A 22,181-nucleotide genomic window follows, 5' to 3' on the forward strand; every position below is an offset into this window, starting at 1 on the left:
GTCCATAGAAAATGTCAATCCAATTCTTTAAGATAGCACGCAAAAGTGTTCTCAAAGTTCTATTTACAACTTCAGTTTGTCCATCCGTTTGAGGATGACAAGTAGTAGATTACAACTTTATTGTGCAAAGTTTAGCCATAAAGTAATCCATAAATAGAATCCCTCCCCTTCTTAGTCCTAGGCAACCCCAAAATAAAGTCCATAGAAATGTCAATCCAAGTTCTTTAAGAATAGCACGCAAACGTGTTCTCCAAAGTTCTATTTACAAACTTCAGTTTGTCCATCCTTTTGAGGATGACAAGTAGTAGATTACAACTTATTGTGCAAAGTTTAGCCCATAAAGTAATCCATAAATAGAATCCCTCCCCTTCTTAGTCCTAGGCAACCCCAAAATAAAGTCCATAGAAATGTCAATCCAAGTTCTTTTTAAGAATAGCACGCAAAAGTGTTCCCAAAGTTCTATTTACAACTTCAGTTTGTCCATCCGTTTGAGGATGACAAGTAGTAGATTACAACTTTATTGTGCAAAGTTTAGCCCATAAAGTAATCCATAAATAGAATCCCTCCCCTTCTTAGTCCTAGGCAACCCCAAAATAAAGTCCATAGAAATGTCAATCCAAGTTCTTTTAAGAATAGCACGCAAACGTGTTCTCAAAGTTCTATTTACAACTTCAGTTTGTCCATCCGTTTGAGGATGACAAGTAGTAGATTACAACTTTATTGTGCAAAGTTTAGCCCATAAAGTAATCCATAAATAGAATCCCTCCCCTTCTTAGTCCTAGGCAACCCCAAAATAAAGTCCATAGAAATGTCAATCCAAGTTCTTTTAAGAATAGCACGCAAAAGTGTTCCCAAAGTTCTATTTACAACTTCAGTTTGTCCATCCGTTTGAGGATGACAAGTAGTAGATTACAACTTTATTGTGCAAAGTTTAGCCCATAAAGTAATCCATAAATAGAATCCCTCCCCTTCTTAGTCCTAGGCAACCCCAAAATAAAGTCCATAGAAATGTCAATCCAAGTTCTTTTAAGAATAGCACGCAAACGTGTTCTCAAAGTTCTATTTACAACTTCAGTTTGTCCATCCGTTTGAGGATGACAAGTAGTAGATTACAACTTTATTGTGCAAAGTTTAGCCCATAAAGTAATCCATAAATAGAATCCCTCCCCTTCTTAGTCCTAGGCAACCCCAAAATAAAGTCCATAGAAATGTCAATCCAAGTTCTTTTAAGAATAGCACGCAAACGTGTTCTCAAAGTTCTATTTACAACTTCAGTTTGTCCATCCGTTTGAGGATGACAAGTAGTAGATTACAACTTTATTGTGCAAAGTTTAGCCCATAAAGTAATCCATAAATAGAATCCCTCCCCTTCTTAGTCCTAGGCAACCCCAAAATAAAGTCCATAGAAATGTCAATCCAAGTTCTTTTAAGAATAGCACGCAAAAGTGTTCCCAAAGTTCTATTTACAACTTCAGTTTGTCCATCCGTTTGAGGATGACAAGTAGTAGATTACAACTTTATTGTGCAAAGTTTAGCCCATAAAGTAATCCATAAATAGAATCCCTCCCCTTCTTAGTCCTAGGCAACCCCAAAATAAAGTCCATAGAAATGTCAATCCAAGTTCTTTTAAGAATAGCACGCAAAAGTGTTCCCAAAGTTCTATTTACAACTTCAGTTTGTCCATCCGTTTGAGGATGACAAGTAGTAGATTACAACTTATTGTGCAAAGTTTAGCCCATAAAGTAATCCATAAATAGAATCCCTCCCCTTCTTAGTCCTAGGCAACCCCAAAATAAAGTCCATAGAAATGTCAATCCAAGTTCTTTTAAGAATAGCACGCAAACGTGTTCTCAAAGTTCTATTTACAACTTCAGTTTGTCCATCCGTTTGAGGATGACAAGTAGTAGATTACAACTTTATTGTGCAAAGTTTAGCCCATAAAGTAATCCATAAATAGAATCCCTCCCCTTCTTAGTCCTAGGCAACCCCAAAATAAAGTCCATAGAAATGTCAATCCAAGTTCTTTTAAGAATAGCACGCAAAAGTGTTCTCAAAGTTCTATTTACAACTTCAGTTTGTCCATCCGTTTGAGGATGACAAGTAGTAGATTACAACTTTATTGTGCAAAGTTTAGCCCATAAAGTAATCCATAAATAGAATCCCTCCCCTTCTTAGTCCTAGGCAACCCCAAAATAAAGTCCATAGAAATGTCAATCCAAGTTCTTTTAAGAATAGCACGCAAAAGTGTTCCAAAGTTCTATTTACAACTTCAGTTTGTCCATCCGTTTGAGGATGACAAGTAGTAGATTACAACTTTATTGTGCAAAGTTTAGCCCATAAAGTAATCCATAAATAGAATCCCTCCCCTTCTTAGTCCTAGGCAACCCCAAAATAAAGTCCATAGAAATGTCAATCCAAGTTCTTTTAAGAATAGCACGCAAACGTGTTCTCAAAGTTCTATTTACAACTTCAGTTTGTCCATCCGTTTGAGGATGACAAGTAGTAGATTACAACTTTATTGTGCAAAGTTTAGCCCATAAAGTAATCCATAAATAGAATCCCTCCCCTTCTTAGTCCTAGGCAACCCCAAAATAAAGTCCATAGAAATGTCAATCCAAGTTCTTTTAAGAATAGCACGCAAAAGTGTTCCCAAAGTTCTATTTACAACTTCAGTTTGTCCATCCGTTTGAGGATGACAAGTAGTAGATTACAACTTTATTGTGCAAAGTTTAGCCCATAAAGTAATCCATAAATAGAATCCCTCCCCTTCTTAGTCCTAGGCAACCCCAAAATAAAGTCCATAGAAATGTCAATCCAAGTTCTTTTAAGAATAGCACGCAAAAGTGTTCCAAAGTTCTATTTACAACTTCAGTTTGTCCATCCGTTTGAGGATGACAAGTAGTAGATTACAACTTTATTGTGCAAAGTTTAGCCCATAAAGTAATCCATAAATAGAATCCCTCCCCTTCTTAGTCCTAGGCAACCCCAAAATAAAGTCCATAGAAATGTCAATCCAAGTTCTTTTAAGAATAGCACGCAAAAGTGTTCCCAAAGTTCTATTTACAACTTCAGTTTGTCCATCCGTTTGAGGATGACAAGTAGTAGATTACAACTTTATTGTGCAAAGTTTAGCCCATAAAGTAATCCATAAATAGAATCCCTCCCCTTCTTAGTCCTAGGCAACCCCAAAATAAAGTCCATAGAAATGTCAATCCAAGTTCTTTTAAGAATAGCACGCAAAAGTGTTCCCAAAGTTCTATTTACAACTTCAGTTTGTCCATCCTTTTGAGGATGACAAGTAGTAGATTACAACTTTATTGTGCAAAGTTTAGCCCATAAAGTAATCCATAAATAGAATCCCTCCCCTTCTTAGTCCTAGGCAACCCCAAAATAAAGTCCATAGAAATGTCAATCCAAGTTCTTTTAAGAATAGCACGCAAACGTGTTCTCAAAGTTCTATTTACAACTTCAGTTTGTCCATCCGTTTGAGGATGACAAGTAGTAGATTACAACTTTATTGTGCAAAGTTTAGCCCATAAAGTAATCCATAAATAGAATCCCTCCCCTTCTTAGTCCTAGGCAACCCCAAAATAAAGTCCATAGAAATGTCAATCCAAGTTCTTTTAAGAATAGCACGCAAAAGTGTTCCCAAAGTTCTATTTACAACTTCAGTTTGTCCATCCGTTTGAGGATGACAAGTAGTAGATTACAACTTTATTGTGCAAAGTTTAGCCCATAAATTAATCCATAAATAGAAACCCTCCCCTTCTTAGTCCTAGACAACCCCAAAATAAAGTCAATAGAAATGTCAATCCAAGTTCTTTTTAAGAATAGCACGCAAAAGTGTTCCCAAAGTTCTATTGACAACTTCAGTTTGTCCATCCGTTTGTGGATGACAAGTAGTAGATTACAACTTTATTGTGCAAAGTTTAGCCCATAAAGTAATCCATAAATAGAATCCCTCCCTTTCTTAGTCCTTGGCAACCCCAAAATAAAGTCCATAGAAATGTCAATCCAAGTTCTTTTAAGAATAGCACGCAAAAGTGTTCCCAAAGTTCTATTTACAACTTCAGTTTGTCCATCCGTTTGAGGATGACAAGTAGTAGATTACAACTTTATTGTGCAAAGTTTAGCCCATAAAGTAATCCATAAATAGAATCCCTCCCCTTCTTAGTCTTAGGCAACCCCAAAATAAAGTCCATAGAAATGTCAATCCAATTTCTTTTAAGAATAGCACGCAAACGTGTTCTCAAAGTTCTATTTACAACTTCAGTTTGTCCATCCGTTTGAGGATGACAAGTAGTAGATTACAACTTTATTGTGCAAAGTTTAGCCCATAAAGTAATACATAAATAGAATCCCTCCCCTTCTTAGTCCTAGGCAACCCCAAAATAAAGTCCATAGAAATGTCAATCCAAGTTCTTTAAAGAATAGCACGCAAACGTGTTCTCAAAGTTCTATTTACAACTTCAGTTTGTCCATCCGTTTGAGGATGACAAGTAGTAGATTACAACTTTATTGTGCAAAGTTTAGCCCATAAAGTAATCCATAAATAGAATCCCTCCCCTTCTTAGTCCTAGGCAACCCCAAAATAAAGTCCATAGAAATGTCAATCCAAGTTCTTTTTAAATATAGCACGCAAAAGTGTTCCCAAAGTTCTATTTACAACTTCAGTTTGTCCATCCGTTTGAGGATGACAAGTAGTAGATTACAACTTTATTGTGCAAAGTTTAGCCCATAAAGTAATCCATAAATAGAATCCCTCCCCTTCTTAGTCCTAGGCAACCCCAAAATAAAGTCCATAGAAATGTCAATCCAATTTCTTTTAAGAATAGCAGGCAAACGTGTGCTCAAAGTTCTATTTACAACTTCAGTTTGTCCATCCGTTTGAGGATGACAAGTAGTAGATTACAACTTTATTGTGCAAAGTTAGCCCATAAAGTAATCCATAAATAGAATCCCTCCCTTTCTTAGTCCTAGGCAACCCCAAAATAAAGTCCATAGAAATGTCAATCCAAGTTCTTTTAAGAATAGCACGCAAAAGTGTTCCCAAAGTTCTATTTACAACTTCAGTTTGTCCATCCGTTTGAGGATGACAAGTAGTAGATTACAACTTTATTGTGCAAAGTTTAGCCCATAAAGTAATCCATAAATAGAATCCCTCCCCTTCTTAGTCCTAGGCAACCCCAAAATAAAGTCCATAGAAATGTCAATCCAAGTTCTTTTAAGAATAGCACGCAAAAGTGTTCCCAAAGTTCTATTTACAACTTCAGTTTGTCCATCCGTTTGAGGATGACAAGTAGTAGATTACAACTTAATTGTGCAAAGTTTAGCCCATAAAGTAATCCATAAATAGAATCCCTCCCCTTCTTAGTCCTAGGCAACCCCAAAATAAAGTCCATAGAAATGTCAATCCAATTTCTTTTAAGAATAGCACGCAAACGTGTTCTCAAAGTTCTATTTACAACTTCAGTTTGTCCATCCGTTTGAGGATGACAAGTAGTAGATTACAACTTTATTGTGCAAAGTTTAGCCCATAAAGTAATCCATAAATAGAATCTCTCCCCTTCTTAGTCCTAGGCAACCCCAAAATAAAGTCCATAGAAATGTCAATCCAAGTTCTTTTTAAGAATAGCACGCAAAAGTGTTCCCAAAGTTCTATTTACAACTTCAGTTTGTCCATCCGTTTGAGGATGACAAGTAGTAGATTACAACTTTATTGTGCAAAGTTTAGCCCATAAAGTAATCCATAAATAGAATCCCTCCCCTTCTTAGTCCTAGGCAACCCCAAAATAAAGTCCATAGAAATGTCAATCCAATTTCTTTTAAGAATAGCACGCAAACGTGTTCTCAAAGTTCTATTTACAACTTCAGTTTGTCCATCCGTTTGAGGATGACAAGTAGTAGATTACAACTTTATTGTGCAAAGTTTAGCCCATAAAGTAATCCATAAATAGAATCCCTCCCCTTCTTAGTCCTAGGCAACCCCAAAATAAAGTCCATAGAAATGTCAATCCAAGTTCCTTTAAGAGTAGCACGCAAAAGTGTTCCCAAAGTTCTATTTACAACTTCAGTTTGTCCATCCGTTTGAGGATGACAAGTAGTAGATTACAACTTTATTGTGTAAAGTTTAGCCAATAAAGTAATCCAAAAATAGAATCCCTCCCCTTCTTAGTCCTAGGCAATCCCAAAATAAAGTTAATAGAAATGTCAATCCAAGTTCTTTTTAAGAATAGCACGCAAAAGTGTTCCCAAAGTTCTATTGACAACTTCAGTTTGTCCATCCGTTTGAGGATGACAAGTAGTAGATTACAACTTTATTGTGCAAAGTTTAGCCCATAAAGTAATCCATAAATAGAATCCCTCCCCTTCTTAGTCCTAGGCAACCCCAAAATAAAGTCCATAGAAATGTCAATCCAAGTTCCTTTAAGAGTAGCACGCAAAAGTGTTCCCAAAGTTCTATTTACAACTTCAGTTTGTCCATCTGTTTGAGGATGACAAGTAGTAGATTACAACTTTATTGTGCAAAGTTTAGCCCATAAAGTAATCCATAAATAGAATACATCCCCTTCTTAGTCCTAGACAACCCCAAAATAAAGTCAATAGAAATGTCAATCCAAGTTCTTTTTAAGAATAGCACGCAAAAGTGTTCCCAAAGTTCTATTGACAACTTCAGTTTGTCCATCCGTTTGAGGATGACAAGTAGTAGATTACAACTTTATTGTGCAAAGTTTAGCCCATAAAGTAATCCATAAATAGAATCCCTCCCCTTCTTAGTCCTTGGCAACCCCAAAATAAAGTCCATAGAAATGTCAATCCAAGTTCTTTTAAGAATAGCACGCAAAAGTGTTCCCAAAGTTCTATTTACAACTTCAGTTTGTCCATCCATTTGAGGATGACAAGTAGTAGATTACAACTTTATTGTGCAAAGTTTAGCCCATACAGTAATCCATAAATACAATCCATCCCCTTCTTAGTCCTTGGCAACCCCAAAATAAAGTCCATAGAAATGTCAATCCAAGTTCTTTTAAGAATAGCACGCAAAAGTGTTCCCAAAGTTCTATTTACAACTTCAGTTTGTCCATCCGTTTGAGGATGACAAGTAGTAGATTACAACTTTATTGTGCAAAGTTTAGCCCATAAAGTAATCCATAAATAGAATCCATCCCCTTCTTAGTCCTAGGCAACCCAAAATAAAGTCCATAGAAATGTCAATCCAAGTTCTTTTAAGAATAGCACGCAAAAGTGTTCCCAAAGTTCTATTTACAACTTCAGTTTGTCCATCCGTTTGAGGATGACAAGTAGTAGATTACAACTTTATTGTGCAAAGTTTAGCCCATAAAATAATCCATAAATAGAATCCCTCCCCTTCTTAGTCCTAGGCAACCCCAAAATAAAGTCCATAGAAATGTCAATCCAATTTCTTTTAAGAATAGCACGCAAACGTGTTCTCAAAGTTCTATTTACAACTTCAGTTTGTCCATCCGTTTGAGGATGACAAGTAGTAGATTACAACTTTATTGTGCAAAGTTTAGCCCATAAAGTAATACATAAATAGAATACCTCCCCTTCTTAGTCCTAGGCAACCCCAAAATAAAGTCCATAGAAATGTCAAGCCAAGTTCTTTTAAGAATAGCACGCAAACGTGTTCTCAAAGTTCTATTTACAACTTCAGTTTGTCCATCCGTTTGAGGATGACAAGTAGTAGATTACAACTTTATTGTGCAAAGTTTAGCCCATAAAGTAATCCATAAATAGAATCCCTCCCCTTCTTAGTCCTAGGCAACCCCAAAATAAAGTCCATAGAAATGTCATTCCAAGTTCTTTTTAAGACTAGCACGCAAAAGTGTTCCCAAAGTTCTATTTACAACTTCAGTTTGTCCATCCGTTTGAGGATGACAAGTAGTAGATTACAACTTTATTGTGCAAAGTTTAGCCCATAAAATAATCCATAAATAGAATCCCTCCCCTTCTTAGTCCTAGGCAACCCCAAAATAAAGTCCATAGAAATGTCAATCCAATTTCTTTTAAGAATAGCACGCAAACGTGTGCTCAAAGTTCTATTTACAACTTCAGTTTGTCCATCCGTTTGAGGATGACAAGTAGTAGATTACAGCTTTATTGTGCAAAGTTAGCCCATAAAGTAATCCATAAATTGAATCCCTCCCCTTCTTAGTCCTAGGCAACCCCAAAATAAAGTCCATAGAAATGTCAATCCAAGTTCTTTTAAGAATAGCACGCAAAAGTGTTCCCAAAGTTCTATTTACAACTTCAGTTTTTCCATCCGTTTGAGGAAGACAAGTAGTAGATTACAACTTTATTGTGCAAAGTTTAGCCCATAAAGTAATCCATAAATAGAATCCCTCCCCTTCTTAGTCCTAGGCAACCCCAAAATAAAGTCCATAGAAATGTCAATCCAAGTTCTTTTAAGAATAGCACGCAAAAGTGTTCCCAAAGTTCTATTTACAACTTCGGTTTGTCCATCCGTTTGAGGATGACAAGTAGTAGATTACAACTTTATTGTGCAAAGTTTAGCCCATAAAGTAATCCATAAATAGAATCCCTCCCCTTCTTAGTCCTAGGCAACCCCAAAATAAAGTCCATAGAAATGTCAATCCAATTTATTTTAAGAATAGCACGCAAACGTGTTCTCAAAGTTCTATTTACAACTTCAGTTTGTCCATCCGTTTGAGGATGACAAGTAGTAGATTACAACATTATTGTGCAAAGTTTAGCCCATAAAGTAATCCATAAATAGAATCCCTCCCCTTCTTAGTCCTAGGCAACCCCAAAATAAAGTCCATAGAAATGTCAATCCAATTTCTTTTAGGAATAGCACGCAAACTTGTTCTCAAAGTTCTATTTACAACTTCAGTTTGTCCATCCGTTTGAGGATGACAAGTAGTAGATTACAACTTTATTGTGCAAAGTTTAGCCCACAAAGTAATCCATAAATAGAATCCCTCCCCTTCTTAGTCCTAGGCAACCCCAAAATAAAGTCCATAGAAATGTCAATCCAAGTTCTTTTAAGAATAGCACGAAAAAGTGTTCCCAAAGTTCTATTTACAACTTCAGTTTGTCCATCCTTTTGAGGATGACAAGTAGTAGATTACAACTTTATTGTGCAAAGTTTAGCCCATAAAGTAATCCATAAATAGAATCCCTCCTCTTCTTAGTCCTAGGCAACCCCAAAATAAAGTCCATAGAAATGTCAATCCAATTTCTTTTAAGAATAGCACGCAAACGTGTTCTCAAAGTTCTATTTACAACTTCAGTTTGTCCATCCGTTTGAGGATGACATGTAGTGACCCGTTCCAGAATCACCTACTAATCAAAAACTAAGCATGCAATTAACCTAATTAACAATAATCAGAGATAACAGCGGAAAAGTCAACAACAATACCGATTATACAACCCAATCTAAGTCTAGAATAACTCAAAATAAAATATCCAATACAACCATATCGAATCAAAACAATACCGATAAACTAAACCAACCAGATACTCAACGTCCTCCTCCTGCTCCTCCTGAGCTGTCCAACCTGAGGCCTGCCCCGAGGGAATGGGGTGTCCAAGAATAAACAAAACCGAGGACGTGAGCGATAAGAACGCCCAGTACAAAAGTATGAGTATACAGACCTATATGAAATGCACATGCTATGATCATGATACCGGGGTAGTCAAGAAACAGGAATCACAAAGGATCTCAAAATGCTCAGTCTAGAGGCGCCAAGTGGATAGTGCCGCGCGGTCCAACCTCTGGGTCACTGCATCCACTACAAGACAGACGTGGACCTAAAATGTCCCGGACCACCGAAGCCCTCCCGACCCGTCGGCCACTGTGTACTCTCGGTGTCCATGCGTCCACAAGACAGGGCTGAGCGGCCCCAAGATATAGCTTATCTCGAAAGAGATACAGCTCAACAGTAAAGGCTATCTCGAAGAAGAATACGGCTCAACATGAAATGCAACGTGCAGTAATAACCGTGACATAATAGCATGCATCATATGACATATATCAATGCACCACATAATCATGCAACACATATAAGAATGTATACTCAACCAGGATATCTCGGATAGTACTTTCGTACCTCTATCACAGTAATCCTAATCCACTGGAACCACCAGACAACAGGTCTAATCCAAGCCTTCGTCCGTCGCTAGCCCGCTGATGCCGCTAGCTCCCAACTAGAGCACAGCTCTGCTACAAGACCAGCAGCTCCCCGCTAGTGCCCAAATCTCGGAACAAGACTAGAACCTGTCAGAAACGACTGAAATGCTATGGAATTCTCTGAATTGGCGAGTCAAAATGAGGAAATCCGACCACTATTTATAGGCCATGTTCGGATCCTCCGAACACCACTTCGGAACGTCCGAACGCTACGTGTCCATTGGCTCTTGACAGCTCATGATCGGATCCTCCGATCATACACTTCGGACCGTCCGAACATGCACGTGTCCAGCTGCTCTTGACACCTAATGATCGGATCCACCGAACCCACTTCGGACCTTCCGAACTCCCACGTGTCGATCAACTCTTGACACCTAATGATCGGATCCACCGAACTCACTTCGGACCTTACGAACTCTTCGGTGCTTCCGAACCATCTTCGGTCCGTCCGATCATGACTCGGTCAAAATTACACATTAAACCTTCTTAATCACCATTACTCCGTTAATTACCCAATTTGGAATTCGGGCTACTACATTCTCCCCCCCTTAAAAACGATTTCGTCCTCGAAATCTAGGCAAGAGAATAAAACACCATTGTAATACACTGCAAATATTCTTCATTACAACTGTATAACAATTACATCCCAGGCTGATCCTGGTTCAGCGCAAAAACCTGACCTTGGGCACGAGGTCGAAGATTCGAACTACCCACTGCCTGACCCTGTCTCCTCTGCTGAACAGTCGTCTGGGATCCAGAACCAGATCCTGCTCCACCTCGCAGTTGAGGACAATTCTTCTTGATATGACCCATCTCTCCGCACTGAAAACAAGCTCCTGCGGCTACTCGGCATTGCTCCGATGGATGGTTCTTCCCACAATGCACACAAGCATCCTTCTTCTCACCAAAGCGAACATCACCGCTAGACCTTGATCCAGATCCAGAAGAAGAAGAACCAGATTTCTTGAAAGACTGAGGTCGAGGGCTCAAAGTATGCGAAGGTCTAGAAGAAAAAATAGCCCTACCACGCTGGAGACTGATCTCTGCTTGACGACACCGGTTCACCAACCCATCGTAAGAAGTAGGATTATCACAGACAGTGACTCGATCAAAGATCTCCTGGTTAAGGCCCTGAAGGAAATGATCGTACTTGGCTTCAGAACTGCCACTGATATGAGGCGCAAAGGGTAACAACTCGAAGAATTTCTGCTCTGATACCATAAATGTAGTGACCCGTTCCAGAATCACCTACTAATCAAAAACTAAGCATGCAATTAACCTAATCAATTATAATCAGAGATAACAGCGGAAATATGGCCAACAACAATAGTTATACAACCCAATCGAAATCGAAGTCTAGACTAACTCAAAATGAAATATCCAGTACAACCATATCGAATCAAATGGAAAACACTGAAAACTAAACCAACCAGCTACTCAACGTCCTCCTCCTGCTCCTCCTGAGCCATCCAACCTGAGGCCTGCCCCGTGGGAATGGGGTGTCCAAGAATAAACAAAACCGAGGACGTGAGCGATAAGAACGCCCAGAACAAAAGTATGAGTATACAAACCTATATGAAATGCACATGCTATGATATGATACCAGGGTAGTCAAGAAACAGGAATCACAAAGGATCTCAAAATGCTCAGTCTAGAGGCGCCAAGTGGATAGTGCCGCGCGGTCCAACCTCTGGGTCACTGCATCCACTACAAGACAGACGTGGACCTAAAATGTCCCGGACCACCGAAGCCCTCCCGACCCGTCGGCCACTGTGTACTCTCGGTGTCCATGCGTCCACAAGACAGGGCTGAGCGGCCCCAAGATATAGCTTATCTCGAAAGAGATACAGCTCAACAGTAAAGGCTATCTCGAAGGAGATACGGCTCAACATGATATGCAATATGCATCATAACTCGTGACATAATAGCATGCATCATATGACATATAACAATGCAGCAAATACTCATGCAACACATATAAGAATGTATACTCAACCAGGATATCTCGGATAGTACTTTCGTACCTCTATCACAGCAAGCCTAGCCTTACGCAACACCGCTAATCAAGTCTAGCACAAGCCTACGCATCAAAAGCATACTCAATCAATACTACCATGCTCGACTAGCAAAACCAGTACTCCCTAGTACTACCAAAGGTTTAGGGTTTACCTTCGTCCGTCGACAGCCCTTTGATGTCGATTGCCTTGAAACTCAGGCGCCGCTACGCTACTACTCCTGGCAGCTCTTGGCTATCGCTCGACCAACAACTAACCCTAGAAACCTTCCAAATCCTCTCAACTATGAGGCAAAACTCAAGAAATTGGCAAGTCAAAATGAGGAAATCCGAGCACTATTTATAGGCCATGTTCGGATCCTCCGAACAACACTTCGGAACGTCCGAACGCTACGTGTCCATTGGCTCTTGACAGCTCATGATCGGATCCTCCGATCATACATTTCGGACCGTCCGAACATGCACGGAAAATGACGTGTCGATCAACACTTGACACCTATGATCGGATTCACCGAACTACACTTCGGATCGTCCGAAGTCTAGAATAACTCAAAATAAAAATATTCGGTACAACCATATCGAATCAAAACAATACCGCTAAACTAAACCAACCAGATACTCAACGTCCTCCTCCTGCTCCTCCTGAGCTGTCCAACCTGAGGCCTGCCCCGAGGGAATGGGGTGTCCAAGAATAAACAAAACCGAGGACGTGAGCGATAAGAACGCCCAGTACAAAAGTATGAGTATACAGACCTATATGAAATGCACATGCTATGATCATGATACCGGGGTAGTCAAGAAACAGGAATCACAAAAGGATCTCAACAATGCTCAGTCTAGAGGCGCCAAGTGGATAGTGCCGCGCGGTCCAACCTCTGGGTCACTGCATCCACTACAAGACAGACGTGGACCTAAAATGTCCCGGACCACCGAAGCCCTCCCGACCCGTCGGCCACTGTGTACTCTCGGTGTCCATGCGTCCACAAGACAGGGCTGAGCGGCCCCAAGATATAGCTTATCTCGAAAGAGATACAGCTCAACAGTAAAGGCTATCTCGAAGAAGAATACGGCTCAACATGAAATGCAACGTGCAGTAATAAACGTGACATAATAGCATGCATCATATGACATATATCAATGCACCACATAATCATGCAACACATATATGAATGTATACTCAACCAGGATATCTCGGATAGTACTTTCGTACCTCTATCACAGTAATCCTAATCCACTGGAACCACCAGACAACAGGTCTAATCCAAGCCTATTCATCAAGTGAAAACCATCACTAAACTTATCTACCAGACTTAACTAGATAATCCTGAGATAAATACTGATAAAATTCCAAACCTTCGTCCGTCGCTAGCCCGCTGATGCCGCTAGCTCCCAACTAGAGCACAGCTCTGCTACAAGACCAGCAGCTCCCCGCTAGTGCCCAAATCTCGGAACACGACTAGAACCTGTCAGAAACGACTGAAATGCTATGGAATTCTCTGAATTGGCGAGTCAAAATGAGGAAATCCGACCACTATTTATAGGCCATGTTCGGATCCTCCGAACACCACTTCGGAACGTCCGAACGCTACGTGTCCATTGGCTCTTGACAGCTCATGATCGGATCCTCCGATCATACACTTCGGACCGTCCGAACATGCACGTGTCCAGCTGCTCTTGACACCTCATGATCGGATCCACCGAACCTACACTTCGGAACGTCCGAACTCCCACGTGTCGATCAACTCTTGACACCTAGTGACCCGTTCCAGAATCACCTACTAATCAAAAACTAAGCATGCAATTAACCTAATCAATTATAATCAGAGATAACAGCGGAAATATGGCCAACAACAATAGTTATACAACCCAATCGAAATCGAAGTCTAGACTAACTCAAAATGAAATATCCAGTACAACCATATCGAATCAAATGGAAAACACTGAAAACTAAACAAACCAGCTACTCAACGTCCTCCTCCTGCTCCTCCTGAGCCATCCAACCTGAGGCCTGCCCCGTGGGAATGGGGTGTCCAAGAATAAACAAAACCGAGGACGTGAGCGATAAGAACGCCCAGTACAAAAGTATGAGTATACAAACCTATATGAAATGCACATGCTATGATATGATACCAGGGTAGTCAAGAAACAGGAATCACAAAGGATCTCAAAATGCTCAGTCTAGAGGCGCCAAGTGGATAGTGCCGCGCGGTCCAACCTCTGGGTCACTGCATCCACTACAAGACAGACGTGGACCTAAAATGTCCCGGACCACCGAAGCCCTCCCGACCCGTAGGCCACTGTGTACTCTCGGTGTCCATGCGTCCACAAGACAGGGCTGAGCGGCCCCAAGATATAGCTTATCTCGAAAGAGATACAGCTCAACAGTAAAGGCTATCTCGAAGGAGATACGGCTCAACATGATATGCAATATGCATCATAACTCGTGACATAATAGCATGCATCATATGACATATAACAATGCAGCAAATACTCATGCAACACATATAAGAATGTATACTCAACCAGGATATCTCGGATAGTACTTTCGTACCTCTATCACAGCAAGCCTAGCCTTACGCAACACCGCTAATCAAGTCTAGCACAAGCCTACGCATCAAAAGCATACTCAATCAATACTACCATGCTCGACTAGCAAAACCAGTACTCCCTAGTACTACCAAAGGTTTAGGGTTTACCTTCGTCCGTCGACAGCCCTTTGATGTCGATTGCCTTGAAACTCAGGCGCCGCTACGCTACTACTCCTGGCAGCTCTTGGCTATCGCTCGACCAACAACTAACCCTAGAAACCTTCCAAATCCTCTCAACTATGAGGCAAAACTCAAGAAATTGGCAAGTCAAAATGAGGAAATCCGAGCACTATTTATAGGCCATGTTCGGATCCTCCGAACAACACTTCGGAACGTCCGAACGCTACGTGTCCATTGGCTCTTGACAGCTCATGATCGGATCCTCCGATCATACATTTCGGACCGTCCGAACATGCATGGAAAATGACGTGTCGATCAACACTTGACACCTATGATCGGATTCACCGAACTACACTTCGGATCGTCCGAACTCTTCGGTGCTTCCGAACCCTCTTCGGTCCGTCCGATCATGACCATAGCCAAAATTACACCTTAAACCTTCTTAATCACCATTACTCCGTTAATTACCCAATTCGGAATTCGGGCTACTACATTCTCCCCCCCTCAAAAGATTTCGTCCTCGAAATCAGGCTTAGAGAATGAACAAAATGAAATAACAACATCATTAATACATCTCAATTGTTGTTGAATACAACTGATACTATGATTACAACTGAAAACACAAACTTATACAAAGCACAACTCAAAAGAGCTCTGGATGCTCCGAACGCATACGACTCTCTAACTCCCAAGTGGCTTCTTCAGTGCCTCGACGCTGCCACTGCACTAAGACAAGAGGAATGATCTTATTCCGCAACACCTTATCTTTGCGATCTAGAATCTGAACTGGTCGCTCCACGTAAGACAAATCCGTATCAAGTTGAACTTCAGATGGATGTAAGATGTGCGACTCATCTGCTACATAACGTCTTAACAAGGATACGTGGAACACATCATGAATACTTGATAGGTACGGCGGCAACGCAAGTCTGTAAGCTAAATCTCCCACACATTCCAATATCTCGAATGGACCAATAAATCTCGGAGACAGCTTACCCTTGAGACCAAATCTCAAAATCCTGCGAAAAGGCGAAACTCGGAGAAACACCTTCTCACCTGGCTGAAAATGAAGAGGTCGACGTTTTGTGTTCGCATAACTAGCCTGTCGATCCTGAGCAGTCTTAATCCGCTTCTTGATTACTGCAACCTTATCTATAGCCTGCTGGACTAACTCCGGTCCCTCTACCTGTCGTTCCCCGACTTCATCCCAGAATAATGGAGTACGACAACGTCGCCCGTACAACGCCTCAAATGGTGCCATACCAATACTACGATGATAGCTGTTGTTGTACGCGAACTCAATCAAAGGCAAATGATCCTGCCAAGCGGGTCCGAAATCCATAACACAGGCTCGCAACATATCCTCAAGCGTACGGATAGTCCTCTCTGATTGACCGTCAGTCTCCGGATGATAAGCAGTACTCAGACTCAGTGTAGTACCCAACGCTGACTGGAAACTACCCCAAAACCGTGAGGTAAAATGAGGATCTCTGTCACTAACAATACTGACAGGCACTCCATGCAAACGTACAATCTCCTGAATGTACAATCGAGCCATACGATCGAAAGTGAAATCACGATTATACGGCAGAAAATGAGCAGACTTGGTGAGTCGATCCACCACTACCCAGATAGCATCGCTGTTCCTCGAAGATAATGGCAAGTGAGTAATGAAATCCATCGTAATATGCTCCCACTTCCATTCTGGAATAGGTAAGTTCAACAACAATCCTCCCGGTCGACGGTGCTCTGTCTTAACCTGTTGGCAAACTAGACACTTGGAGACAAACTGATACACGCTGCGCTTCATCCCTTTCCACCAAAACCGCATCCTCAAGTCTCTATACATCTTGTTGCTTCCTGGATGATGCTGAGGATTGGATAGAGCGCATGGAGAGTTGTTTCCGTGCATTCCAGTGCACCGAGGAGCAGAAGATAGAGACTCTTAGTTTTCTCCTCGAGGGCCGTGCTCGCAAGTGGTGGCGATCGACTTCTGCGCCGATAGTCCAGTCGCAGGGTAGAGCGACTTGGGCCGATTTCCGTGCAGCTTTCATGCAGCTGTATTTTCCTCCAGCCCTTCGCCAGGCCAAGACGATTGAGCTCCTGAACCTTAAGCAGGGGAGTATGTCTGTTGATGAGTATCAGCAGAAATTCTTCGAGTTGTTACCCTTCGCTCCTCATATCAGTGGCAGTTCTGAGACCAAGTATGACCATTTCCTCCAGGGTCTTAACCAGGAGATCTTTGATCGAGTCACTGTCTGTGATAATCCTACTTCTTACGATGGGTTAGTGAACCGGTGTCGCCAGGCAGAGATCAGTCTCCAGCGTGGTAGGGCTATTTTTTCTTCCAGACCTCCGAGTACTTTGAGCCCTAGGTCTCAGTCGTTCAAGAAATCTGGTTCTTCTTCTTCTGGATCTGGATCACGGTCTAGCGGTGTTTTCCGCTTTGGTGATAAGAAGGATGCTTGTGTGCATTGTGGAAAGAACCATCCCTCGGAGCAATGCCGATCAGTCGCGGGAGCTTGTTTTCAGTGCGGAGAGATGGGGCATATTAAGAAGTATTGTCCTCAGTTGCGAGGTGGAGCAGGATCTGGTTCCGGATCACAGACGACTGTTCAGCAGAGGAGGCAGGGTCAGGCAGTGGGTAGTTCGAATCTTCGACCTCGTGCCCAAGGTCAGGTATTTGCGCTGAACCAGGATCAGGCTGCAGATGACTGAGAGAGTCATAGCAGGTACTTTTCGTTTATGCGGTTTTCCTGCTTTTGTTCTTATTGATACCGGAGCATCGCATTCATTCATTTCTGCACGATTTGTTAAGCGTCATAAGTTACTGTATGTTTCTCTTGATGTCATTCTTTCCGTTTCTACTCCGATGGGTCATTCGGTGTTAGCTAAGCGTCTAGTGATGGGTTGTCCCTTAGATTTTGAGGGTAACGATGTTGTTATTTTCGTTTTGTTCATCCTCTAAACTTGATTTCGAGGACGAAATCGTTTTAAGGGGGGGAGAATGTAGTAGCCCGAATTCCAGATTGGGTAATTAACGGATTAATGGTGATTAAGAAGGTTTAATGTGTAATTTTGACCGTGGTCATGATCGGACGGACCGAAGATGGTTCGGTAGCACCGAAGAGTTCGGACGTTCCGAAGTGGGTTCGGTGGATCCGATCATTAGGTGTCAAGAGTTGATCGACACGTGGGAGTTCGGACGTTCCGAAGTGTAGGTTCGGTGGATCCGATCATGAGGTGTCAAGAGCTGATGGACACGTGGGAGTTCGGACGTTCCGAAGTGTAGGTTCGGTGGATCCGATCGTGAGGTGTCAAGAGCTGATGGACACGTAGGAGTTCGGAAGTTCCGAAGTAAGTTCGGTGGATCCGAACATAGCCTATAAATAGTGCTCGGATTTCCTCATTTTGTATTGACAATCCTTGAGTTGTGTCTCATATTTGAGAGATTTGGAAGGTTTCTAGGGTTAGTTGCCGGTCGAGCGATAGCCAAGAGCTGCCAGGATTGGTAGTGTAGCGACGCCTGAGTTACGAGGCAATCGACATCAAAGGACTGTCGACGGACGAAGGTAAACCCTAAACCTTTGGTAGTACTAGGGAGTACTGGTTTTGCTAGTTGAGCATGGTAGTATTGTTCATTGGGTGCTTTTGATGCGTAGGCTTGTTCTAGACCTGACTAGCGGTGCTGCGTAAGGCTAGGCTTGCTGTAATAGAGGTACGAAAGTACTATCCGAGATATCCTGGTCGAGTATACATTCTTATATGTATTGCATGATTATGTGGTGCATTGATATATGTCATATGATGCATGCTATTATGTCACGTTTATTACTGCACGTTGCATTTCATGTTGAGCCGTATCTTCTTCGAGATAGCCTTTACTGTTGAGCTGTATCTCTTTCGAGATAAGCTATATATCTTGTGGGGCCGCTCAGCCCTGTCTTGTCTTGTGGACGCATGGACACCGAGAGTACACAGTGGCCGACGGGTCGGGAGGGCTTCGGTGATCCGGGACATTTTAGGTCCACGTCTGTTCTTGCAGTGGATGCAGTGACCCAGAGGTTGGACCGCGCGGCACTATCCACTTGGCGCCTCTAGACTGAGCATTTTGAGATCTTTTGTGACTCCTGTTTCTTGACTACCCTGGTATCATATCATAGCATGTGCATTTCATATAGGTTTGTATACTCATGCTTTTGTACTGGGCGTTCTTATCGCTCACGTCCTCGGTTTTTGTTTATCTTGGACACCCCATTCCCTCGGGGCAGGCCTCAGGTTGGACAGCTCGGGAAGAGCAGGAGGAGGACAGTGAGTATCTGGTTGGTTTAGTTTTCAGTACTATTCTATTTCGATATGGTTGTACCGAATATATTTTGAGTTGTTCTGGATTTCGATTGGGTTGTATAACTATCATTTGTTGGTATTTTCCGCTGTTATCTCTGATTATTATTAATTAAGTTAGTTGCATGCTTAGTTCTCAACTAGTAGGTGATTCTGGAACGGGTCACTACATTTATGTAGTAGCCCGAATGCCGAATTGGGTAATTAACGGATTAATGGTGATTAATCATGATCGGAAGGTCCGAAGATGGTTCGGAAGCACCGAAGAGTTCGGAAGGTCCGAAGTGAGTTCGGTGGATCCGATCATTAGGTGTCAAGAGTTGATCGACACGTGGGAGTTCGGACGTTCCGAAGTGTAGGTTCGGTGGATCCGATCATGAGGTGTCAAGAGCAGCTGGACACGTGCATGTTCGGACGGTCCGAAGTGTATGATCGGAGGATCCGATCATGAGCTGTCAAGAGCCAATGGACACGTAGCGTTCGGACGTTCCGAAGTGGTGTTCGGAGGATCCGAACATGGCCTATAAATAGTGGTCGGATTTCCTCATTTTGACTCGCCAATTCAGAGAATTCCATAGCATTTCAGTCGTTTCTGACAGGTTCTAGTCGTGTTCCGAGATTTGGGCACTAGCGGGGAGCTGCTGGTCTTGTAGCAGAGCTGTGCTCTAGTTGGGAGCTAGCGGCATCAGCGGGCTAGCGACGGACGAAGGTTTGGAATTTTATCAGTATTTATCTCAGGATTATCTAGTTAAGTCTGGTAGATAAGTTTAGTGATGGTTTTCACTTGATGAATAGGCTTGGATTAGACCTGTTGTCTGGTGGTTCCAGTGGATTAGGATTACTGTGATAGAGGTACGAAAGTACTATCCGAGATATCCTGGTTGAGTATACATTCTTATATGTGTTGCATGATTATGTGGTGCATTGATATATGTCATATGATGCATGCTATTATGTCACGGTTATTACTGCACGTTGCATTTCATGTTGAGCCGTATTCTTCTTCGAGATAGCCTTTACTGTTGAGCTGTATCTCTTTCGAGATAAGCTATATCTTGGGGCCGCTCAGCCCTGTCTTGTGGACGCATGGACACCGAGAGTACACAGTGGCCGACGGGTCGGGAGGGCTTCGGTGGTCCGGGACATTTTAGGTCCACGTCTGTCTTGTAGTGGATGCAGTGACCCAGAGGTTGGACCGCGCGGCACTATCCACTTGGCGCCTCTAGACTGAGCATTGTTGAGATCCTTTTGTGATTCCTGTTTCTTGACTACCCCGGTATCATGATCATAGCATGTGCATTTCATATAGGTCTGTATACTCATACTTTTGTACTGGGCGTTCTTATCGCTCACGTCCTCGGTTTTGTTTATTCTTGGACACCCCATTCCCTCGGGGCAGGCCTCAGGTTGGACAGCTCAGGAGGAGCAGGAGGAGGACGTTGAGTATCTGGTTGGTTTAGTTTAGCGGTATTGTTTTGATTCGATATGGTTGTACCGAATATTTTTATTTTGAGTTATTCTAGACTTCGATTGGGTTGTATAACCATTATAGTTGTTGACTTTTCCGCTGTTATCTCTGATTATTGTTAATTAGGTTAATTGCATGCTTAGTTTTTGATTAGTAGGTGATTCTGGAACGGGTCACTACATTTGGCCCGTGGGAATGGGGTGTCCAAGAATAAACAAAACCGAGGACGTGAGCGATAAGAACGCCCAGTACAAAAGTATGAGTATACAAACCTATATGAAATGCACATGCTATGATATGATACCAGGGTAGTCAAGAAACAGGAATCACAAAGGATCTCAAAATGCTCAGTCTAGAGGCGCCAAGTGGATAGTGCCGCGCGGTCCAACCTCTGGGTCACTGCATCCACTACAAGACAGACGTGGACCTAAAATGTCCCGGACCACCGAAGCCCTCCCGACCCGTCGGCCACTGTGTACTCTCGGTGTCCATGCGTCCACAAGACAGGGCTGAGCGGCCCCAAGATATAGCTTATCTCGAAAGAGATACAGCTCAACAGTAAAGGCTATCTCGAAGGAGATACGGCTCAACATGATATGCAATATGCATCATAACTCGTGACATAATAGCATGCATCATATGACATATAACAATGCAGCAAATACTCATGCAACACATATAAGAATGTATACTCAACCAGGATATCTCGGATAGTACTTTCGTACCTCTATCACAGCAAGCCTAGCCTTACGCAACACCGCTAATCAAGTCTAGCACAAGCCTACGCATCAAAAGCATACTCAATCAATACTACCATGCTCGACTAGCAAAACCAGTACTCCCTAGTACTACCAAAGGTTTAGGGTTTACCTTCGTCCGTCGACAGCCCTTTGATGTCGATTGCCTTGAAACTCAGGCGCCGCTACGCTACTACTCCTGGCAGCTCTTGGCTATCGCTCGACCAACAACTAACCCTAGAAACCTTCCAAATCCTCTCAACTATGAGGCAAAACTCAAGAAATTGGCAAGTCAAAATGAGGAAATCCGAGCACTATTTATAGGCCATGTTCGGATCCTCCGAACAACACTTCGGAACGTCCGAACGCTACGTGTCCATTGGCTCTTGACAGCTCATGATCGGATCCTCCGATCATACATTTCGGACCGTCCGAACATGCATGGAAAATGACGTGTCGATCAACACTTGACACCTATGATCGGATTCACCGAACTACACTTCGGATCGTCCGAACTCTTCGGTGCTTCCGAACCCTCTTCGGTCCGTCCGATCATGACCATAGCCAAAATTACACCTTAAACCTTCTTAATCACCATTACTCCGTTAATTACCCAATTTGGAATTCGGGCTACTACATTCTCCCCCCCTCAAAAGATTTCGTCCTCGAAATCAGGCTTAGAGAATGAACAAAATGAAATAACAACATCATTAATACATCTCAATTGTTGTTGAAT

Source organism: Primulina eburnea, unplaced genomic scaffold (assembly GCF_022965805.1).
Source record: "Primulina eburnea isolate SZY01 unplaced genomic scaffold, ASM2296580v1 ctg202, whole genome shotgun sequence".
NCBI classification, from domain to species: domain Eukaryota; kingdom Viridiplantae; phylum Streptophyta; class Magnoliopsida; order Lamiales; family Gesneriaceae; genus Primulina; species Primulina eburnea.